The 23,973-nt window shown below is 46.0% G+C and overlaps 1 protein-coding gene across 1 annotated transcript in view; it reads left to right on the top strand.

Moving 5' to 3' along the window:
- The window catches only part of ASIC1 (acid sensing ion channel subunit 1), a 203,245-nt gene that overhangs the window by 53,819 nt on the left and 125,453 nt on the right, over positions 1-23,973 (top strand). The gene's annotated exons all lie outside the window — the stretch shown is intronic.

Genomic DNA, 23,973 nt, shown 5'->3' with positions numbered 1-23,973 from the left:
TGCATTCTCCAGACTGCCAGCTGGTTTGACTTGATGAAGTGATTTAAAGAGAGAAATACTTTCTCCAAACCAGCCAATGGGGCAGTGGGGCTTCAAGAGCCACACCATATGTGGCTAACAAGACAGTTTGCCACCCCTGATCAAGACTGTGGTGTACTGCAAGCAGAGAACAGCTGGACCATAGTAAAGGTAAAGGTAGTCCCCTCCTTGCTTTCTGTGCAAGCACCAGTCCTTTCCAACTCTGGGGTGATATCGCATCACGACATTTCACAACAGACTTTTTACAGGGTGGTTTGCCATTGCCTTCCCCAGTCATCTACACTTTCCCCCCAGCAAGCTGGGTACTCATTTTACCGACCTGGAAGGATGGAAGGCTGAATCAACCTTGAGCCGGCTACCTGAACCCAGCTTCTGCCGGGATTGAACTCAGGTCCTAAGCAGAGAGCTTGGACTGCAGTACTGCAGCTTTACCACTCTGCGCCATGAGGCTCCTTGAACCATAGTAGGGTGTCTGCAAAGAAGAGAGGTCCAGATTACTTGATTCCACTGGCTTTATTTTTATTTAGGCAATCCATACACCACTTTTCTTCTCAAAGTGGTTTACTAGCACAGAGTGGTAAACTGCAGTACTGCAGTGCAAGCTCTGCTCATGACTTGAGCTTAATCCTGGCAGAAGCTGAGTTCAGATAGCTGGCTCAAGTTTGATTTAGCTTTGCACATTCTTCCAAGGTCAGAAAAATGAGTACTCAGCTTGCTGGGGGTAAAGGGTAGATGACTGGGGAAGGCAACAGCAAACCACTCCGTAAAAAGTCTGCCAAGAAAATGTGATGTGACATCACCCCATAGGTTGGTAATGACTCGGTGCTTGCACTGGGGACTGCCTTTACATTTACCTTTTAACTTCCATTTTATCTCTACAACAACAAGCACCACCCTGTGAGCTAGCTTTGGCTGGAAGACAATGAAGCCAAAGGTCACCCTGTGAGCTTCAGATCTGAGGCTCCCACATTACAGCACTCTACCTGCTCTGCCCCCCCCGACTCTTGCCCCCAAGTGTGTTTTGGTGTACATCAGCAGTTGCCTTGTTCACAAGTTACAGTGAATGTGTTTACAATACATATGCATTTTAATTTTTTATACATGTGCTGGGTAATTCTCACATTACATTCAACACATGTATATAGTTGGATGTGGGATTGAAACCACACATTCACCCAAGTATTAGTCCCTGGTTTGGTTTGTACAGTGAACTCACATTGACTCTTTCATACAAACAGGTGCATGCGGGATGTATGTTCATTTGCTGTAACATGCAAACAGGACTTGCAGCAACACCCTTCATGCACTGGCAGTGCAATCCGAAGGACCCATTCCTGGAAGTAAGCCCTATTGAATAGACCATAGTAGAATTCAGAATAGACCTATTTAGGATTGCTTTCACAATGCAGGATCACTAACAGGTAGAGTTAAATACCTGGAGAAAAAATGTCCTGTTCCCTTAATAGAGTCTTAATGGGGTGTTATTTGCCAGGTGATGTTATTTACCTGCATGCCATGAAAAGTTTCCCCTGCTCATTTCTACACGTTAAGCCTCCATTAAAGAGATAGGACAGGATTCCCGCCTTCCCCCTCCAGGGAGCTGACAGACTTATCTTTATTGCATTGTTATCTCATTTTGTAATCCACCTTGAGTCTCAATGAGAGAGGTGGACTAAAAATGAAGTCCGTAACTCAATCAGCCAGTCAGGTGTCCAAACACTGGCTACATAAAAGGAAAAAAATACTGTGAGTTTCTGGGGTCTGGTGTGGTCCTCAGGCCTTAAGCTCACTGGGTGATCCTGGGCTAGCCACTGTCTCCTGCATCTGGTTGGTTCCCAGTTCCTTATTATCCCTTGCGGGACACAGTCCCCAGAATTTGAGGTGCATGATTCAGACTGATGCAAGGCTTGCCTTGGGACAGGGTTGCCAACCCCTAGGTGGGGCCTGGAGTTCTCCTGGAATTATGACTGATCTCCAGACCATAGAGATCAATTCTCCTGCAGAAAATGGCAGCTTCAAACTTTGGAGATTGGACTATATGGCATCACAACCCTGTTGAACTCCCTCCCCTTCTGTCCCCAAACTCTGTCCTCCTTAGACTCCCTCCTCAAATCTCCAGGGATTTCCTTACCTGGAGTTGTCAGTGCTATTGGGGTGCAGGTGCCCCCACTATATTAATCTTCATTTCTCTTAGGTGCATCCCTATTGAGAACGCTAAATGCTAAAACAAAGCTTTGGAACAGGGTACGATTAAGAACTTTTGCAGGGTAGAGCTCTGTGAAATAAATAGTTTGGGGTGGTCCGCTGTTTATTTTGGAGTGGAGAGCTTTTAAAAGTATTATCAATATCTGTGGTTAGAGTTTCAAATAAGAAACTGGAACCAATTTAAGCTTTGTACCTTGTAGAAGAGAGAATAAAATGGTGGAGCAGAGAATTGTGCATACTGTACTGAACTCTTTGGAGGAAGGACAGGGTAAATGCAAGATAGATAGGCAAACTGTCACACTGGTGCAGTGGCGCCAGCTGTTCTAGTAATGACCAGTGATAGTTTCAACAGAAGTATATTCAGCTGCCAGGTATACCACTGATAGGATTTTACTTTGAACATATACATAGGGTATGTTGACTGTGACAGTATTAGGGATTTCATTCTACTCTTATAGGAGATATTTCAATTCATGTTTTATTTCTGAATAATCAGTGTCCCTCTTGTTATCTCCCCCCCCCCCCCCGCCCCGGAGTATGAACTTAAACTCGCATAAAGTATGTTTTTGTTGTTTGTTCCAAAACAAGCCAAGTCTGTAGCATTTTGTTATAAGCATAGCAGTTCTGGCATGCTGCTGCGTTGAAGAAAACTGACCCTGGATGGCTGCAAATCTAAATCTATGCCAGGCGCGTGACTCACCTAATAGGTAGTTCGTGGTGCATGCTTTGTACATTTTCGGGGTTCATCAAGGACACAAGGGCTACGTGGTGCTGAGCTGTGTTTCCCCCTACATATAAAATGACTGTGATCATACCATGACAGGCAGAGAGGACAACACAGACATTTAGTGGGATTTGGAAGGAGCTCAGGGACGGTGTCAGCATATCTGGAAGTGAGCCAGCTGCTGGGGCCCAGGGCTTCTGGCAGTGCCCACTGTCACTGACCCCACATCACCACCGCCTGCATGCTTCCCTTGTCACCTGCCTATGTGCTTGCTTGCAAGAGCTCTACCACCAGGGCTTTTTTTGTGGAAAAAGCCCAGCAGGGACTTATTTACATATTAGGCCACACCCCACATCACCATTTTTGTGCAGGGGAAAACCCTAGCAGGAACTCATTTGCATATTAGGCCACACCCCCTGACACCAAGCCAGCTGGAACTGCATTCCTCTTTGTTCCTGCTGGAAGAAAGCCCTGTCCACCACCCACACTCCCACTACACATCATTGATGGAGAAGTACATGCAGGTGGTGCACAGCAATGGGACTTCTGGCAGCCACAGAAGCAGCACTGCCAGCTGCATGCACTAGGGGTGGTCAACAGTAGCTCTCCAGATGTTTTTTGCCTACAATTCCCATCAGCCCCAGCCATTGGCCATGCTGGCTGGGGCTGATCGGAGTTGTAGTAAAAAAAACATCTGGAGAGCTACCGTTGGCCACCCCCGCTGTGGGGAAAAAGCATGAATGTGGTGCAGGTAGCTGTGAGTTCAGGTAGTGGGAAGGCTTGTGAGGGGGGGTAGAGTGGCACTTCTGTGTTGGAAAATACCTAGAGACTTTGGGGGGGGGTGGATCCAGGAGAGGGAAGGGGCTTCAGCATGCCATAAAGTTCACCCTTCAAAGCAGCTATTTTCTCCAAGGGAGCTGTTCTCTGCCAGCTGGAGATCAGTTGTAAGTGGGAGATCTCAAGGCCCCACCTGGAGGCTGGCAATCTTAGAGACATGCTCAGCCAGGTGGAAAGACACACAGAGGGTAGGTGGAAAGGGAAGCATGGGAGTGGCCTCATGGTGGGCAGAAGGACACTGTCTGGCCAGGGCCTTCAGAAACCTGAAACCGGCACTGAATGAGTTCCATGGGTTTGGTTTGTTTAAGAGTTAAAATGTGTTAATGGTTCACAATTGAGATCTTTTTGCTTGAAACACTGGTACTAGTGAGGTGGAGAGAAGCACTGCATGGCACAAGGGTTCAGGTGTCAGACGTGGATCAGGGAGGCTTGAATCCCCGCTCAGCTATGATGCTCGCTAGGTGACCTTGAGTCTTTCTCAGCCTTACCCCCCTCCAAGGCTTTTGTGAGGCTGAAAGGGAAGAGGAGAGAACCAGGCACATGACACTGCCCTGAGTTCCTTGGTGGAAAGGTAAGATTAAAATGTAATAAATAAATAATATCCAAGATTAACCTTAAAAGCCAGTAATCTGTCTCAGACAATGAATTTAGATACACTCGGCTATAGTTCTATAGATTTTGCTCCTGGGGGGAAGAATGGGGTGAGAAGATGGGAAGGTCTTTCGTTTCCATGGAGATTCAAAGCCTATGTCTTTTTTTCATACCTAATGTTTGTTTCATAAATGTAAATAGTGGCATACTCTAAATGTAAATAGGGGCATACTCTAAGGAATCCCAGTTCTTACACTAAGGTTCATTGCCTCTTTTATGTATTCCTGATTGTATGTAACACTTCTCCTTCTATATGTGGTATTAATTTGCTGTAGTTCTCTTCCACCAATTTAAAAACCACAGGAGTGTGTGTTTGTTAGTTTTAAAATATGCTAGAAAAACACAACTGGACTCTGATCAGTGATCAACAGTTCATCATATAGCTCAGTGGCTGCAGCACTTGTGTATGTGTGTGCTAGGGACAAGATTTTTTTTTTCCATTTTTGTTTGGTTTAATTTTCACTTTTTAAAAAAAAATCATTTCATTAAGCATCACTGTTTATAACCTGTTGTATTTCCTGCTGTAATGTTTCCATTTTCCACTGTTTGAAATGAATATACTCAGAGATTAGACCTCTCAGACAAGGACCCTCTTTTCTAGATATCAGGCAGATCATTGAAAGGGTCCCCATCTTATATGCAATTGAAATTGCAGAGTGGACACAGGCTGGGCCCCTCATCAGCCATGCAATATTTACAGTGCCTGGTCAAGAAGGTACCTCAGACTCCAAGACAGGCAGACAGAGTTACATAGGAGGCACAGTGTCTTACATTTGGCTGCCCAAGGAAGCAGGTAGACTCTTCCCTTTTATACCACAAGAAAGGCAGACAGTGATATGTGGTGGGTGGAGGTTTACATTTGGCAGAGCAGGCACACAGGCTAGAGGTATATAGGCAGCATGTGTAAGCCCTGGAATAATAGTGCTCAATAGAAATCACTTCAGTTGTGTATTTGAATGCACTGCAGCGTGACACACAGAAAAAAACCTATTAATATGTGTGCATTTAATCAGTGTGAGTAACACACAAGATCAGAGTAAAAAACCTTAAACATTAGATAAATAGCAACACTCTCTCGTACAGTAAAAGAAATCAATCACTCATCATGCCTTCCTGAGCAGAGTTACACCCTTGTAAGCCCATTGAGTTCAGTAGACTTAGAAGAGTGTAGCTCTGTTGAGGATGGCACTGTCACTCACTCACACTTTCTCTCCTATCAGTTGCTAGCATACTAGCAAAGCATCAGTGGAATAAAACCATCTCAAGCAAAGAGGCAAAATTGTAGGGGGTCTTTACAGAATCCAGAAAGCCCTCTTAATTAGCCATTGAGCTGGCAGTGGTAGCTGGGAACAATATATAAACAGGAATGTTCTTGTCTATGACAGGAGCAGTGTAACACTACTGACTGGGAAATATCCCTCATTTACAGTTCCCTGAATAGCTCTCCACTCCCTCTAAGTCTCATCTGTGTCTGAGCTCTCTAAACCAGACAACGAAGCACCAGTGTTCCAATATGCCATTATTTCCTCTGCTTGTATTAGTTACAGTAAAACTACAAACAGGATTTTATTTGTATCTTTTAAAAAAATTTTAATCTACTAATGCCCCTTCCTAGCCCTTGGCTACTTGATAAGAGATTAAACTTCAAGACCCTGTGGTAGAAGCTGAACCTTGAAAAAATAACCTGCTTGCTCTTGCACAATTCTGATTCATTTGAGGGAATTTTGTGAGGGGAAACTGCCCACTGGACTGGACCAATGGGTCTGATCTCCCTGCCTCCCACTGCTTCCTTAAAGGTACATGAAATCTACCCCAAACTAGTCATCTCATTTTACCTCCTGGTGGGCACTTTGTCCAACACATGGGGGAAAGATGCAAAACAGAGACCTCAATGTTTTACGAGTTGTGCCTGCTGTAGACCAGAGACCTTGAGGAACCCACTGTGTTGTGTCAACTGAACTGATTTGCCTGAGATTGTTAGGATTAGTGGCCCAAAGAATGGGTGATGAAAGACTGACTCAATGAATCCCATTCCCTGAGAGCTGATTATGACCATAAACACTCCTGTGTACCAGATGTCATTTCCTCATGAGCAACAGCCTTGGAATGTACACACTTCATCTGTCCCTATCTATTGTCCCTAGTAAATCAATCCCCCTGTTTTTACCTTTCATATTGTTGCCAACATTATCATATTACACATATCCTTTTTTCTCCCTCAGTTCAAGACTATTATTAGAGCTGGTTCAAAAAATAATTTGTCCAGTGGTAAATTCATCAATTTGCGTAGCAAACATAAACCGCTAAAACCCAGTTTACGTTTGCTACGCAGAAGCTGCAGCACTTCCTGTAACTCCGGCGCAGATGGTGGGAAATCCGACCGGACGCTGCGGAGGGAACAGGATTGTGACTGCGAGGTAAGCTGTGTGCAAAAACGGTACAAGTTTACCACCTCAGTCTTACCTTATGAATCATTTGTCTGAAATGACCCCATTACTGAAAACAAGCAGCTTCAGATTACTGAAAACAAGCAGCTTCTCACAGGAACTGCACATACTGATTGAAGTCACCGAATAGGAACACAATGGTTTTGCACCATTTGACACCCAAACCCAACAACTTAACTTGACTTCCTTTTGCCAGACCCTGACAAATACATGTTGTGTTGTGCTGAATTTTGAGGTGGGTCTGCTGGGAAAACAACTGCAAACCTGTGTTATGAGCACTTTACTCTGCAACCAAGGATCCAATTTGTCCATATAAAGGAGTGCTGAATTGGCCCTCGCTATACGTGTGTGAGGTGGAATGGGAAGATGAAACAAGCAAAACAATTAGCGACTAGGCTAATAGTGCCAACCAAATCATTTTAAGTTAGAGAGGTGTTATTCAACACTGACATCTTGCGTCTTTGCTACTTCTGCTGCTGAATGAGGCACAAATTCATTGCCTGCTGTTGCATGTTGGCTGGGCTCGTCCACACCAGAGAGGAGCTAGGTCAAGGAACACAGTAAGCATTCTCTGTGCAGCTGAGGCAACTTAGTGGTAATGTCTGATCCAGCCACAAAGTCACGTCCTGACACTGGGGGCCTCTCTACTACATACAGGCTTCCAGCAAGAGGGCTAGAATGAGGGCTCATAGATTAGCTACTTAGAGAAGCTGCCTTTGGGGGCGGAGGAACTACATAGCAGGGAGAAAAAAACAGGCAAGAGTCTGATTTCTTGCTGAGTGTTTTGCAAAATCACTTCTCTCCCTACCCACCACATTGTGCTTATGACTTTGTTTATTCCTGTTGCTACTGAGTGGGAAGGCACATCCTGGTTGTGAGATCATCCAGAACTGGGGCTTGGACATCAAGTTGCCCCTTTCCTGGGATCATGAGCATCTTCCCATGGTGTTGCTGCCCTCTTTGAAGTTAAGTTGGAGGCCCAGTCTTTAACAAAATTAGTTGAGACTGTCCCACTCCAAGGGAGTATACCCTTCCTGTTCCTTACAATGGGTGCATTTAATTCCTGGCAGTTCAGTACAAAGTGCCAGCTTTCTCAAGTAGCAGCAGTGTCCATCATTATGGCTGCAACACAGTTTAGAAGGAGCTGCATCTTAGGTCCTGGTCAGCAAATACTGAAATCTTCCTAGGGTTGTTAGGTCCCCTAGGGCCACCAGCAGAAGATGCAGGGGTTGGGTTACCAGATCTAGGCTGGGAAACTCCAGGAGATTTGAGGCTAGAGCCTGGGTAGAACAAGGACCTCAGTGCCATAGAGTCCACCCTCCAAAGCAGCCATTTTCTCCAGGAGAACTGATTTCTGTAGCCTGGAGATGAGCAGTAATTCTAGGGGGCTGGCATCAGTAATCTTCCTCCAGCCACAAGAGCCTTCATCCTACTTCTGTGACTCTTCCTCCATTGGAAGAACCACAGAAGGGTCAAACTAGATGACATGGGCATCCCCAGGGGACACCTCCACCACTATTTGAAATAGTGAGTTCCCACACCCAGGAACTCCTTTAAACTGTTCCCTGGGGCTTGGTTCTGGTTGGGACCCCCAAGCCATGGAAGGGAGGAAGGCCTCCCCCCCCACACACACATTTTTCTGCCCTAAAACAATACCAGACACCCCTCTGGTGCAATTGCAAGTCAGAGAAGTGGAGGGTCAGGATTCCCTCCTCCCCCATGCTGCCATGGTCCTGCCCAGAAGTGAGCCCCCACAGCACACTTTAAAGGAGTTCCTGGTTGAAAGTTCACTGCTTCAAAAGGGCAGACATCTATGGGGCTTCCCATATTCTCTGGTTTGACCCTGAATTGGAAGAAGGTTCCTTAGGCTGGAAGAAGGCAGCTTCATGCTTTGCTGGGTGGAAGGGTAGGATACAGGCTAGTCTCAGCAGCTTGGTAAGCAGCTTGATTCCCTCTGTGGCTTAATTCAGCCATCACATTGAACTGCATTTTTTTGAAAGTGTGCATAAATCAAACTTCTTGTCAGTCTTGCACATACACGTGCCTCTCTCTTCGCCCCTCCCTTTCCATGCACATTATCACAACATAAAACTAGCTCCCATTACAGAGAAATGCAAGCACATAAATTAATCAGATTTAGTCGTCTCCCTCCCCCAACTAGGATTCTAAAGCAAAATTTAATCCAGGCTTTAGAATCCCAGTTAGTGGGTGGAGGAAAATAACTCTGGTCAACCTGTGTATATGCATTCATTCGTCATGGATGACTGGAGTTGGTTTTTGTGATTTACACAAGAAAGTAAGGGGGAGCAGCAAGATCCACTTGCAAAGCCAGGAACAAGCCAGGTTGCCCACCCCCACCCCCTTAGCCACAGTTAAATGTTACATCTGTCTGCAGTCAGATGATCTGAAGGGGTGAGGTGATTTAGACTTGACTAGTTAAAGAAGTTGTTTATGCGCATGCACAGATAGTTGCATATTTGGTGAGATTGTTCTCTGCATGAAGGCTTATTAATGAAGAAACAGTCATAATTGATGTAGCAGCAATGTGTGAGAATGCAACGCCACCTAGAGTCCCCCCATGTTTTTAAACTTGTTCTTGTCAAAAGCTTTCTTCAGGACTTGGGTTCAAGTTCAGTTAATGTGCCCCTGACCAAAGAGCAGAGTGAAGCAAAGATATCCTTGGTCAGTCTTTCAGGCAGCACTTTCATGTCACTGTGCACTGCTTCCAACACAATGGTCTTTCTTTCTCTTTCTTTCCTTCCTTCCTTCCGCCCGTCCATCTGTCTATCTTTCTTTCTTGTGCATGCATGCCTGGAAGTTATGGTGACTTCTGGCAATCCCCTACTGGAGCATGGAGGACATTCAGAGAAGTGGCTTGATATAGCCTGCCTCTGCCTCCCACTCCTGGTATTCCAAGGAGGTCTCCCTTTCAAGTACTTGTCATGTCCTGAAGAATGGGCTCTCAAGGTCATGGACAACATAATGGTTTTTCCACTGGAAAAAGTTTATGCAGTCAGCTGCGGGGCATCAAGTGTTGGGGAAAGCAGGTGAAAGGAATATGTATGTGCATGTGTGAACTGGCCCATCCATGATTTGTGGCTTCAATGTGTGAGCTGCTTCCATTTGAAAAGATTGCATTTGGTGTGAAGTAATACGAAAGCTTGCCTGTGGTGTTTAATCGAGGATGACTGTTTCACAGGTACAAGTCATCGCTGTTGCAGTCGTTGAGTGATGAGCAGGCTTAAGATAATTTGTTTTTAGAAAATCAGCTTCAAAAGAGTGCATATTTTGTAGCAGGCAAAACATCTGAAGGAAGATGGGGTGGCGGAACGTGCAGGTCCCTTTCGTCTCTTATCCTTTGATGGAGATGAAGGCAAAAATTGCATTACCATATTGCCCAGACCATCCCGCGATCTGTCCAAATGACATGTTGTACCATGCACATAGGGTCAGTACAGATCTGACAGTGAACTGCATCAAGCACCCAGTCCTGTAGAAAGTGACATGCAGACATTCCAGTCTGTCTTTATTCCCCTTCTGAAAAAAAAAATCCAAGATAGTCCTGGCTATTAGCATCCATCTGTCCCTTATTGCACCTGCAAGTGCTCTCATCAATATCATTCTACTCCCCTCTCCTCTTTCAGTCCATCCCTTCTGCCATTTCCCAGACAAGCTTTGATGCAAGCTCACACGTTTTTTTAACTTAGCACTATTCCCACACAGAAGGAGAAACTTGTATCTTCAAGAAAGCGGCAGCCCAGGGGATCTGGTGCATCAACCACATTTGGAAGGTAAAGTACCTCTGGCTGTTCCTGGCTTCTGCCAAGCTGCCAGTAATTGATCCTTGGCAGCCAGATATCCTAGGAACCCAAACCCCTGTGGTGAAGCTTAGTGGATAATGATAGAGCAGGAGTGGGGAAACAGTTCTCACACAGCAGGGAGAGGGCAGGCTTGGAATTTACAGATCTCCAAAGATTGGCTGGAACTGTGGACGGAGGCACCTGGTTTGGGTTGTGGCCACATAGGCTGTGTGTGTGTGTGTGTGTGTGTTGGCATTGCACTGGCTGCTATTCTGGGGTTGGGGCCAGGAACAAGTAGTGTTAACAAGTTAAGGGCAGGACTATGTATCACCTGTATTAACAATATCTAAATTCTGTACCAGAGCTGCCTTGGATTTGCCAACCTTTAATTTAAGAATAAAAAATACCTTGGGCAGGAGCTGGGGCCAAGTGCAATCTGGGAGGTCAGGGCAAATAGCAAAAACTCTTATTTTCACCTAACAAGATCTAGGGGAAATTACCAGGCAAAAATGGACAGGCAGGTGCTCAGCAGAGCACTTAAAGAGCAAAGCAGGCTGCTGAATGCCCAGAACCTGACCATTAGCCAACAGCTAGCAGAAGCTGAGAAGTCCCTAGAGCCTTGGCTTAGAGCCTTGCCCTTCAGCATGGTTGGGTGCTCTCCAGACGTGCTCTCCCACCTTGTTCTGTGCTGGAAATGTACAGGGAAGAGGTGCAGGGCCCTGAGCTCTTGACATGGTTGCAGGCCTGTGGAGTCCAATTCCTGGCTGCAGGAGTCTGAACGTCTGGCCTCAAGGGCAGATTCTGATTCCTCCCCCCCCCCCCCCCGCTGTCCTGCAGAGGGCTCTCCCTTGGCTAGGCCTTCAGGTTGGCTTAGGGCCTTGGGGTTGCTGACCTGTATCAGTGGATGGCCCTCTGCCTCAGAATCACCTGCCACAAGAGCCATGCGAGGCCCCTCCCTCCCCACACCAGAGCAGCTCCACTGGTACAGGGCTCTGTACTTTTAGAATCATAAAAAAACCTGCCTGATAACAAGTCAGACCTGCCCACATAGCTCAGTATTTACTGGCCACAGCTCTCTAGGGTCTCAGGCAGAGAAGAGCTACGATCTAATGCCAGTGATCAAACCTGGGACCTTCTGCATGCAAAGTATGAGTCCTGGCACTGAGGCACAGCCCCTCCCTTTCCTGATTCTCCCAGCATGCAGTGGAAGGACAGGGCTTTGGAGAACCATAGGGTTGCCAGGTCTGCCTCAAGAAATACCTGGGGACTTTGGGGGTGGAGCCAGGAGCAAGGGTGTGGCAAGCACGACTGAACTCCAAAGGGAGTTCTGGCCATCACGTTTAAAGGGACCGCCTGCCTTTTAGATACTTTCCCTTCGTTTGGAAATAATGAAAGATGGGGGCACCTTATTTTGGGACTCATACAATTGGACCCCCTAGTCCAATGTTTTTGAATATTGGGAGGTGTTTTGAGGAGAGACACTGAATGCTATGCTGAAGATTTGGTGCCTCTACCTCAAAAAACAGCCCCCCGAGCCCCAGATATGCATGGATCAATTATCCATTATACCCTATGGGAATCAGTCTCCATAGGGTATAATGGAGTGCCTAGCAGGCATTTCCTTCCCTCCCCACCAGGCCCGTAGCTACGAGGGGGCCTGTGGGGGCACGGCCCCCTGGCTGCTAGGCAGGGCCCCCTGACTTGGGGCCCCTAATCAGCCTCCAGTGCTCGGCTGCATCCTTCTCCATTCTGCCATCATCATGCACCATTGCTTCTGCTTGCTTAGGGGACCTGATCATACACAGTTGCTTCTGCTTGCTTAGGAGCCGGAAGAATTCTCTGACCCCTCAGCAAGCAGAAACACCGGGGCACTTTCAGCACCCAGGACTGAAAGTTAAGCTCCGCATTGCTTCTGCTTGCTTAGGGACTGGAAGAAATCTCTGACCCCTCAGCAAGCAGAAACAACGGGGGACTGAAAGTTAAGCTCCATGTTGGGCTGACGTTGGGCTAGAGGGCGCCTGCAAGAAGAAGCCGTTCCGGCCCACAAGTGGGGCAGTGGGGGTAGGGAGCAGATGGCTCCATTGCAGGCTTTCTCTGCCAGGCAGGGCAGGGTAGCGTAGGCTGGCGCACACAAGTGGAGGTCTCGGCTGCAGTCCGGGGCTGGGGATCAGTGGAGAGGTGACGTTTGCCTGCAGGGGTTTTCTGGCCTGATCTCGCTGGCCACCCAAACGAGGGTGGGAGCTGCGCTTGGGCAGTCTCGGCTCACCCTCTGACAGGAAGAAATCTGAATTGGAGGTCTTGTAGCCCCAGATGTCAGCTGCAACTTGGTGGCGCCTTCCACCACCCCTCCTTGTCCCCTCCAGTTCTACAGGTAAGGGCAGGAAACTGTGCGGCACGTATCTAAACCTCTGAGTGGCTCCCCACCAGAACTGCTGGAAGAAGGGTGGAAAGGGATCACCTTGGGGCAACTGTGAGGAGGGGGGAGGCTGTAAGGCAACAAGCTGGCAGCTTTCCTCCTCAGCGGTGGTAGGAGAGAAGGCCATGGAGGTTGGGGCCACTATATGCCCCCTGAAAAAAATCAGGGCCCCCCTATTTTTCAAATCCTGGCTATGGGGCTGCCCCCCACTTTCTGATAACCATGAAGTGGGGGGAGGGACTCCAAACCGGGGGATCCCCTGTCCCCAACTGGGAATTGGCAACCCTGGAATCATCAAGCTTCCTTTGCGACTTAAATATGTTCTTCATGGATCTCCCTGCAGCAGAATCTGCCTCGGGCTTTCTGCTGCTTGCTTCTTCAAGTTCTCCCAAGTCATCACTATGGAAGCTTTAGTTAGCCCAACCTGATTCAGTTGACCTTAGAGCTCCCAAAAAATACAATGTGCTTTTGTGGAGTTGGATAGACTCTGTACTAATCTGCCTCCCCAACAATTTGGTGCCTGTATAAATTGCGTATTAAAACAAAATCATATCAAAATGTGTTCAGTTTGCATAATTTATTTTGCTTCTGCTAGTCATGGGAGGGGCTACCCAGGGAAAAGAGTTCTGCAGAATCTTGAAAGATTCCTCCTTTGCCAATACTTCTCTTACACATGCACGCACATATGCACACTTCTACTCAGCCCCTCTCAAATATTTGAGATTTTTCAAGACCACCTTCACAACTTTTATGGTAGTCTCAAAACTTGTACATTTCAACAAAAATACATATGAGATTTTCAGGATGCTGAATTCTCTGCTCAGTACTGGTTTCTTCTCTTGCCTGCTGTGGTCTCAGAAAGGCCAGTTGCCCATCACCCAGGTTCTTGAGAGCCAGAGTTCTGCTCCCTGGTTTCCCTGATCCCTCACACTCAACTTTGCATCACCCCGTCAGTTCTTAGGCTCATAGCCAGGATGTCCCACCATATCTATTAACAAGAGTGGAAGGAAGATGCTCTGCAGACATGAAGCCAATTCACTGAATAACACCTTTGGGGCTTATTTTCCATCTCAGGTGATTTTTATTAGATTGAATATTAAAGTTTTGAAGCATAGGGCGAGAGGTTCAGATGCTGATTTAGTGCTCTATTACAAACACTTCAGCAGCTCAAATTCTTTTGGTGCTCCAGGGTAGGATCTCGGCTGGTAGCAATGTATTCAGACAACTGCTTTGCTGGCTCCCACCTTAACCCTGGCAAAAAGTCACTGGGAATTCAGGCCCACTGAAGGTAGAACTAGATATGATGAAAATGTTGATGCCAACCTAGTCAGCCCCATGTTGAAGCCTCACCTTCCCTTTTTGTAATACATAGAAATGTTTTATCTTGATGATATTGCATCACACATTTCTCAGTTGCAGTCAAAAGAAGTGTGAGGATAGGAAAAGACTCAACGTAAGAGGTAGTATGGCCAGTAAGGGCACCAGGAAAAGTCCTTGTGGACCGATGACCTGTGGGACTGCCCCCCCCCCACTGGGATCAACACAGCCCCAAGTGGGGAGGTGGTCCTCATCCCAGGGAAGGGAGGGAAGGAAGCATCTATGTTGCTCATAGCATAAGGTTAACTGGGGAGACTCTCTCTCCCTCTTTTTACAGGGCCACTTTTCCCTCTCAGTCCACCCCTGCTCAACAAGATGATATAAGGATATGGGTAAGCATTATTCCATACGGCAAAGAGGGAGAGCTATATATAAGCTGCCACCAGAAACAGCATCTTTTGGGACATATAAATCTTCCCCAAGAGAACAACCCTCCTCTTTCCTGATAGGGATCCAGGTTCCCATTATATCTCTTTATAAATTGTATACATTCTCAGTGCGTTCACATACATCTTAAAGTGGATAAAGATTTCAGTGGCCAGTTCCACCCCTGATTTGCCCTTGATGATTGGAACATCAGCACATCTGGATGTAGCTCACCATGTAATCAGTAACCCAGTTTTTTTCAGGATTCCCAAGCAGGCCAAGAGAGCACAGTTGTAGGATCTGTGACTCTGTTCCAGTGGATGTGCTGAAACCTGCCCCTGTGATCCCCTTGCGCCTCCTCCCACATATGGTCCTTGGATGCACTTGGAACACCTGAAGAAAAGTTACGGGAACACCTGAAAAAAAGTTACTGTGGTCACCAGATGCCCACAATGCTGTCTCCATAATGGTGTAGCTAGAATCAGTAAAGTCTTGGAGCAAAGCATATCACTTGGATTTTAGCAGCCATAGCTGTTTCGTCTTTTCTCAATTTTCTTTTCTGCAATGTACTTTTAATCGTGTGGCGACAGACATTATGTAAACTACAACAAAATTATAAAAGGGGAAATTGCACTTACATAATTTAAGATATTATACAGTGCAAAGAACACATAGCACTTAACAAAAATATACTAGTGCAACTTAATACTTCCACAGCCCATTTAATATAATAAACAAAATGGAACAACAAACCTCGCTGTCTGGGTAGGCAGCTTTGGCAGGCCAGACTAGCTTTTAGTAGCTTGTAGGATTGCCAAGCCCTCCCGCACAGCTTGATTTTTGTAATATGGGTCAAGGTGTATGCATATAGCAGCTGGTTGGTCATGAATAGTTTCCACACCAGGCTAGGCTGTACTAAAAAGGAGACATACACCCACTAAAAAGCACCTGGTGCAAGGGGATGGGGGGTAGGGTTGCCAGAACCAGGTTGAGAAACTCCTGGAGATTTAGAGAAGGAACCTGGGACCTCAATGGGGTACAATACCACAGAGTCAATCCTCCAGAGCATCCATTTTATCCAGGGGAAGTGTTCTTTGTAGTCTGGAGATGAGCTGTAATTCCAGGGGATCCTCAGGTCCCTAGCAGCCTGATTTGGGATTAGGGCCAGTGCTGCTGCCTTGGTTAATCCACCATCCATCCACCAGGCTTAGCAGCTAAGGCTGGACCTACAGCACCCCAGCGATGGAGAGAGTCCCTGCATGTCAGGGACAGGGAGACATAACCAGGCCATGGATGCTGCAGTCAGAGAGGAGGTTCTGAGAGTGGACAGCAAATGCTTGTGGTGGCAGCTCCACTGGAATGGCCCTGGGAGGAGTTGCTGCAGCTTGCCTTTCAGGTATTATGCCACTGGCTCTCTGTCTGTCTTCACAGCCTTCCCATACCCTTACCAGTGTCTCAAGACAGCAACTTCTGGGGAAATTGCACAATTACCCCCTTATGGATAGCTAGTCTGAAAGCAAACAAAATGGTAGTTTCTTGATTTTTGTAATATGGGTCAATGTGTTTGAATATAGCAGCCGGTTGGTCAGGAATAGTTTCCATGTCAGGCTATAGGCCGTACTAAAAAGGAGACATACACCCACTAAAAAGCACCTGGAGCAAGGGAATACTGTCCTGAGGGCCCTAGGATACAAAGATGCAGCCTGGGTGACCTCTTTACAATTAACCAAGGGACGATTCAAAGCAGAAAGTGAAACCAAGCCTCTTTTGGTCTCCAGTTATTGCTCTAACCATCAGAACATTTCGAAATCTGCCTGTCACCTCTATCAGGTCTCATTTCTGTCTGTCTTCAAGTAAAAGAAAAGACTGTTGGAACTGGTGGATTTTATAACAGACCTGTCAACCTCCATCTGAGATTTCCATCTGCTGGAATTTTTGTCCTTACCTGATGGATGATTATCTGTGTGCTTAATGCACATTGGGAGAGGTGCTAACTTGACACACCTGATCTCTTCTCTGTAAGGCACACAACACCCATGGAACAAACAGTGTGCCTGAATTTTCCCAGACTTGCTTTGCACTAATGCACAGAACTGGGTATTTTAAAAAGTTCCCCTGAAGCTAGGATTCACATTCCCTCTATGTAGTTTTCCTGTTGCTGGACAGAAGAGAAGAAACCTAGCTGCAAACAGACCTGCCCAGGCCATTGTACACTGGTTCATATGGGCCATATCTCAGAGCATTCTCTTTTAATCTATGGCTTCATGCATGTGTGTGAGTGAGGCGAAGAGAGAGAAGACACCTGAGAGCTGGAGGTACTAATTAATAGCACTCTGGCTCTCAGGGTTTTGATTAATCAGACTGATTTCCAAGGATGCACTAGAAGTTGTTTTTGGAGCATTCACCTCTCCTTGTCCTCATACAATCATGCTAATCGGTAAAGTGTCTGCTGTGTCTCGTCACTGTCTGGCAAGTGCTGGACTGCATGTGCAGTGTGCAAACATACTCAAATGGCCTGATCTGTCTTTCTCCCCACCACCACCAGACACACACAGCCTTCTTTCCCCTGTGCCTTACTTGATGATGCTTCCTGTGCATCCCCAATAAAAGCTCACTGTTAAGCTGGGACCGCTTGATGCACCCACTTCCTCTTCATAAAAGAGGGTTCCACTATCATGTATAGGGATGAGACATTTTTGAGCAAAGGGTCTTTCCTACCACTGTTAATAAGAGAACACCTCGTAACATGGTGAGAATCAGTCATTTGTTCCTTTCAATCCCCTAATTGTCCAAAAGGGCACTTAACGTGTTTCAAAACTCACAGATGACTTCACTGGAAATGCCTTCACTTCTGTTTTCATTGATGCTTCAGTGGAGATTAAACTACTACGGATCTCCTGGGCTTTGCTAAGAAACTGAGTTCTGACAGGTGAAGTCCCCTTGCTACTGCTTTGAATTCACTAGGTGGCTGTCTCTCTCAATCTGATCCCTCCATCTGCAAAATGGAAACAATACTTGCCTACTTAGATTGCAAACCAATGTGTGATTTGCTTTGAACAATTAAAACTTCATAAATATTATTATTTGTCACAGTCAGATGTTTGACTGGTAGATGGTGTTCTGCAATTTGAGATCTAGTCATGCTTTTAGGAACTGGGAACAGATTTTTGGGAATCTTTGCAGGATTCTTGCTGTTCCAAGCAACACTGTCTTCTGGTGTTGAGCTGGTCTTATTTGTTCAAGGCCCAGAATGTCCAAGTTTCTTCAAGACTTCTGGGAACTACTCCAAGGGCTCCAATGACAACTGGCTTGATGGTTATCTTCTTCTCCCAGAGAGGCTCTAACTTTATTTGTAGGTCTTGGTATTTGGTGATCTTCTCCTGTTCTTGCTATTATGTATTGATTTCTTGGGATTTATATCCCACCCTCCCCTGCATGCAGGCTCAGGGCAGGTTACAATAAACTGTGAAACAGATAAAACAGTATTATACAATTCACATTAAAACCAAGCCAAAGCAGAACAAATTAACAATTAACAGTGAGCTAAATTTTTTATCAAGTCAGCAACATCCCGAGAGTATGGTATAAACGTGTGTGGAGAACCTGCATATCAAACAGGTGGGCTCAAACCAAGGCCTATAGCACAAGTTGGTATAAGACATCATACAGGCCGGTAAGAGCAGGGGTGTCAAACATGCAGCCCAGGGGCCGAATCAGGCCCCCAGAGGGCTCCTATCAGGCCACCAAGCAACTGGCTGTCATCTGCTTTCTTCTCTCTCTTTCTTTCTTGCTTCCTTCTGCATAACAGCTTGCTTTGCAAAGCTTGCCCAATTGCACAGGAGCTACAGAGCAAAACTTCTATTTTCTCCATTGGCTGAGGATTCTCCCTTGTGGAGGGAGGCAGAGCTTGCTTTGCCAGGCTCTCTCAATTGCACAGCAGAACTACTGAGGCAAGCCTCTCTTCCTTCTATTGGCTGAGGCTCCTCCTCCTCCTGGTCCCCTGGGGAAGGAAGGAAAGAGTCAGAGCCAAATCTTTAATTGTGTTTGTCTGTGTCCTTTATAAAGTTCATATCTCTGCTACCTAATCTTAAATAGGTACACACATGGCCCAGTCTGACATGGCCCGGCCAGGTCTCATTTATGTCAGATCCACCCCTCATAACAAATTTGACGCCCCTGGGTTAGAGCTTTTCTGTTCCGCTGTTGCCTGGGATTGCAATGATCCAAAAACCATATTTCATTTTTTTTCGACAATTGTTATATCAGTGGAGTTAGGTTCCAGGTGTTTATTTGTCTGTAATCAGAAGTCCCATCATCCTCCATGAAATTGTCTGGTTTGTGCTCCCATATATTCCTGGCTGATGGTAAGCCATACTTCTTGCAAAGATTCAGTGCAACATAGCCACAACTCTATTGTGATGTTCTTTTATACTGTAGTCACTGACCATGTAATTATGATGATGATAATCATTACTAAAGAAAAGCAGCGGAGCCAGAGTGGTATAGTGATTAGAGTGTTATGGCTGGACCTGGCAGTTTCAGATTCAAATCCTTATTTTGCATGGAAGTTCATTGGATGATCTTAGGCCAGTCATTTGTTTCTCAGCAGACCCTACCCCAAATGGTGGCTGTGAGAATAAAACTGAACAAGATAGAACAATGTTGTAAGCCATTTTGGGTCCCTATTGGGAAGAAACAAGAGGTATAAGTATAAAAAATAAGTAATATCCTATATTCATTTGCATTGGTAGAATATGCTAGACTGCTCAGCTATTTCTGACTAATAATCATAGCATCACAGAGCTGGGAGGGATTTCCAGGGTCATCTAGTCCAACCTCCTGCACAATGCAGGAAATTCACAAATATCTCCCCCACACACATACATCCCCAGTGACCCATGTACCATGCCCAGAAGATGGCAAAAATCTCCAGGATCTCTTGCCAATCTGGCCTGAGAAAAATTTCCGACTGACTCCAAAGTGTCAATCAGCATTTCCCTGGGTGTGTAAGAAGGGGCCACAAGAACTAAGCACTGATGCAACCCTTCCTGCCCTCCTTCTCATGATCTGCCTGATTCACAGAATCAGCATTGCTGTCAGATGGCCATCTCACCACTGTTTAAAAGCCTCCAAGGCAGGAAAGCCCACCACTTCCCAAGGAAGCCTGTTCCACAGAGGAACCACCCTAACTGTCAGGAAATTCTTCCTAATGTTTAGCCGATCATCTGATCTGTCTCCTTCAAGTATCTTGGGGAATTTTCCAGTAGTAATTTAATGCCCTACTATTGTTCATCAGCAGTGGAGGGGGAACATCTCTGCTCAGCCACAAAGGTTACAGGGTGACCCTGGCCCAGCCATTATCTTTCAACCTACCACAGGGTTGTTGTGAGGTTAAAAGGGTCACAGCCATGCTCTTTGGAGGAAAGGGGAATAAAAAAAAATTAGTCAATATCTCCATAAGTTTTGCAGTAAATTGCAAACACACCCTGTATTGACACACCCTCCTGTCTACCCCAGTTCCACCATCACCATAGTGACAGACAGACCTTCCCAGCAGGCTGAGAAACTCACCACAAGCATTCCATCTATGCCATGATGGTCACCAGCAGAAACTGCCTGCCACACCCAAAAGTCACCTTCCATGTCAACCTCAAACTCCTAAACACTTATCCCTCCACTGTTGTCATCCTGCAATGCTGGGTGTGTGTGTGTGATGAGAGCATCTTCTCTTTGTGCAGTCCCAAGATGGGTGTATTTTCTGCTGCTTGAAAGTCTACCGTATTGATTTCCCTTTTCTTGGAGCGTGCTGACATCACCCAGCTAATGCCTCCAGGTAGAAAGGAAAGAAGGGGAGGAAAAGAAAAACAAAACACCAAGCGATAACCGAGCGAGTGAATGAGCCGATATATTGCCACTAACTCTCAGGAAGAGACAGGCAAGTGGCAAGTTGCGAGAGCCAGCAAAATGCTGTATGCAAGGCAACAGTAGCCGGTTACAATTATACCATTAAAATCCACTGTTTGCTTTGTAGGTTTATTCCCCTCATACGTCAGATCAGAACACATTAGATTTCAAAAAACAACCCTTTAAAAAGGTCACCAGCAAGGTAGTGATATTTCAGGGGCTGTGAGCAGGAGTTAGGCTAGGATAACTGTAGAAGAGAGCAAAGTAGGACCATCTCTCTCTCTCACACACACACACACACACACACACACACAGATGGAATTTTTTTGCTTCTGAGGGGAAGAAGATTAGAGGCATATTGTTAGTTTTTCACCACATCTGTTGGGAAAGCAATAGCTCTGTAGCAGAGGACATGGTTGGCCTACAGAAGGGCTCCAGATTCAATTCCAGAAATCTCAAGGATCATAAACAACCAAGCTGGAAAAGATCCCCTGCTTGAGCCTGGAGAGCCATGGCTGAGCCTTTGAAGAAGAAACAACCCTAGCCCAGATGAACCACTGATCTGACAGGATAAGGCACCTTCCTAAGATCATTTGTGTCTGTGATCATATGCTGTAAGAACACAATCTTGGGCACAAGCCAAACAAGAGCTGTTAAGCTGGCAGTGTTTCACCTACATTATCATATTTTATAATTGTATCTGAGGAGATCAGGATTCTGCTTATAGCTGCATAGCAGGGAGGGGGAAATTGGGAAGAACATCTTTGCCAGTTGTACTGTCTTGCTTCACATTTGTTTTTCCTTTCCTGTCACAGGTATGAAGCTTAGGTGTGGCCAGAGGCACAGGGCCTGAGGGCTCTTGGCCCTTTGAATCTTAGCCTTTAGCTGGCAGCCTGTGCTTTCAGATGAGCCAGCCATTGGATCTAGGACTTACCCAAGACATAGTTTGTTGGTTCATTTGTTATTTATATTTGTGTAAAAAAATAAAAAATATTTTACTTTGTGATGGGATCCAATCTGAAAGGACAGCAATGTGTACTACAGTGGTCAGAGTGTCAGATAAGTACCTGGGAGGTCCAGGTTTAAACTTGCACTTAGCTATTCAAAAAGAACCTTCACAAGGTAACATTAGCCCAGTTATGACAATAGGGAGCATGCCCTCCTCCAAATCAAGAGATTTTGCCAGCCATGTTGCAATAAAAGAACGAATGTCCGTGTCCTTCTCCTGTATCCCCTGAAATGCGTTATTCCATTCCTTTAACTTGTTCTCCAAGGCCATAATTTTGTCTCGGGAGTATTCCTTAGCTTGCTGCACTTTCCTTACATCTTCCTGCACCATCATGGAAAGTTCATAGGCTGAGTCTGCAGTTTGTACAGTATGGTTAGGGACTCCTTCATTCTTACAGTTGCTCCATGATGGCGTGAGGACAGATGAAATCATCTCACCAATGTTTTCCTCTAATTGGGAAATGGCAGCATTAAATTTTTTACTCATGATAGTCAGGCCTCCCACTGGTTGAGAGGGCTTCTTGTCCACCATTTTGTTTGCTGTTGTGGCTGGAGCTTTTCCTCTGTTCCCTAGTCAGAAAATAGCTTACTATCATCTGCAGAGTTGTCAGAGGTTTGTTTTTGTTATTAAATTGTTTTCCCATCATTCTAGCAGTTGTTGGTGCCTTTGCACAAGGATTTCATTGGATTTAAGGGAGAAATGGGGAGAGCTAGGTTCCTATGCATCTGCCATTGACATTAGGCCAAGTTATCATTGTTCAGTCTAACCTTCCTCTCAGGGCTAGAATAAAGTAGATGTGTGGAGGACTAAGTACAGCAAACACCCTGAGTTCCCTGGACAAAGCTTATATAAAATGCATAGAAAAGGAGAGGGTTTCCAGATCAGCCTACCTTGGCACTGAGTAGTGTTCTGCAATTCCAGATCTAGTGAGCTTGTCCTAAATACAAAGTTGCTATCACCGCAGTCTCCTCTGGGATCATTGAGTCCCATGACTTGAGCTCAGAATTAAAGAGTATTTCCAGACCCAGCTGGGTTTTCTTGGCTTCTTGCTGAGCTTCGTTACCCGTAATGAGTCATTAATCAGAGAAGATTTAATAACAACACTTGGCTCCTCAATAGTATTTTCCATCTGACACTGGTTCATTCCCAACTGGAGACTGGCTACGCCTCCAAAACCCACTGTGAGTGGGAGCTGTGGCGGGGTCATTCTCCCCTTGTAAGGACACAGTCAGGAATAGAGCCATGATTCACCACCCACAGCTGTATCCACAAGACATCACTTTCTTCCTAGTGCAGTCATTTGCAAAGGGATGTGTTAGGAGAGCACAGGAGTATGGCTATGACAAATTAATGAACTAATTTTAAGGCTCCTTTGAGCTCCAAATATCCACCCACAGAAGAAGCCACCCGCTATGTCTTACTGCTCTAGCCTTGCCTACTTTTACTTCTACACAGACTCCACTGTGGACAAGCAATTGTGCCACATCTCTGTCGTGGGTCTGATTGGATCATTTGATCACCCCAGACACAAAGATGCTGCAGAAATATCCAACATCAAAGGAGATATCCTGTAGTCCAGGGTCCTTCTCTAAACCAGAGTGGGGAGGGGTGAGCATAGGGGTGTGCAGAAAACTGGAAAGGAATTGCCTATCCATGTGTCTCCAAGAATGACTTGGACACTGAGCTAGCTTTCAACTCTCTTTTATTGCCAGCAACCCCACAGGCCATTCTTTCCCTCATGGGGGAGTTGCCTCTCTCCTTGCTCTGTCCGCATGGTTGCCTTTCCTGACCTGCATGGCTGAAACTGGAACTGAGTTAGTGGCTGGGTTAGCTTGGGTGTCTTACATGCAGTGGAGCTATTGGAGGGGTGTGTAGTCTGCCATCACTGTGAAAGGGACTCCCTGCTGGTAATGACTTATAATGGTTATTATATGGCCCAACATACCATCAGCACTTTCCTCTTGATTACCACATAGTGGTGTTCCCAGTCAGACAGCTTGCAGCAGATATAGACCAAGATGTGCTCCCCTCTAAGATAGTGCAGCACCTAGGCCAGTTCCAGAGGCACCTGCCTGTAATACAAACAGTTGGGTGAGATCAGGGATCTGTAAGAGAGGCTCCTTGGTTAGATAGAGCCTCCCACAGTGCCCAAAAGACTGTGTCGACCTCCTGGATCCATACCAATACCCCAAAAACAT

Source organism: Heteronotia binoei, chromosome 13 (genome assembly GCF_032191835.1).
Source record: "Heteronotia binoei isolate CCM8104 ecotype False Entrance Well chromosome 13, APGP_CSIRO_Hbin_v1, whole genome shotgun sequence".
In the NCBI taxonomy this organism is placed as follows: Eukaryota; Metazoa; Chordata; class Lepidosauria; order Squamata; family Gekkonidae; genus Heteronotia; species Heteronotia binoei.
The sequence above is the reverse complement of the archived record's forward strand: the minus strand, read 5'-3'. Positions and strand labels throughout refer to the sequence as shown.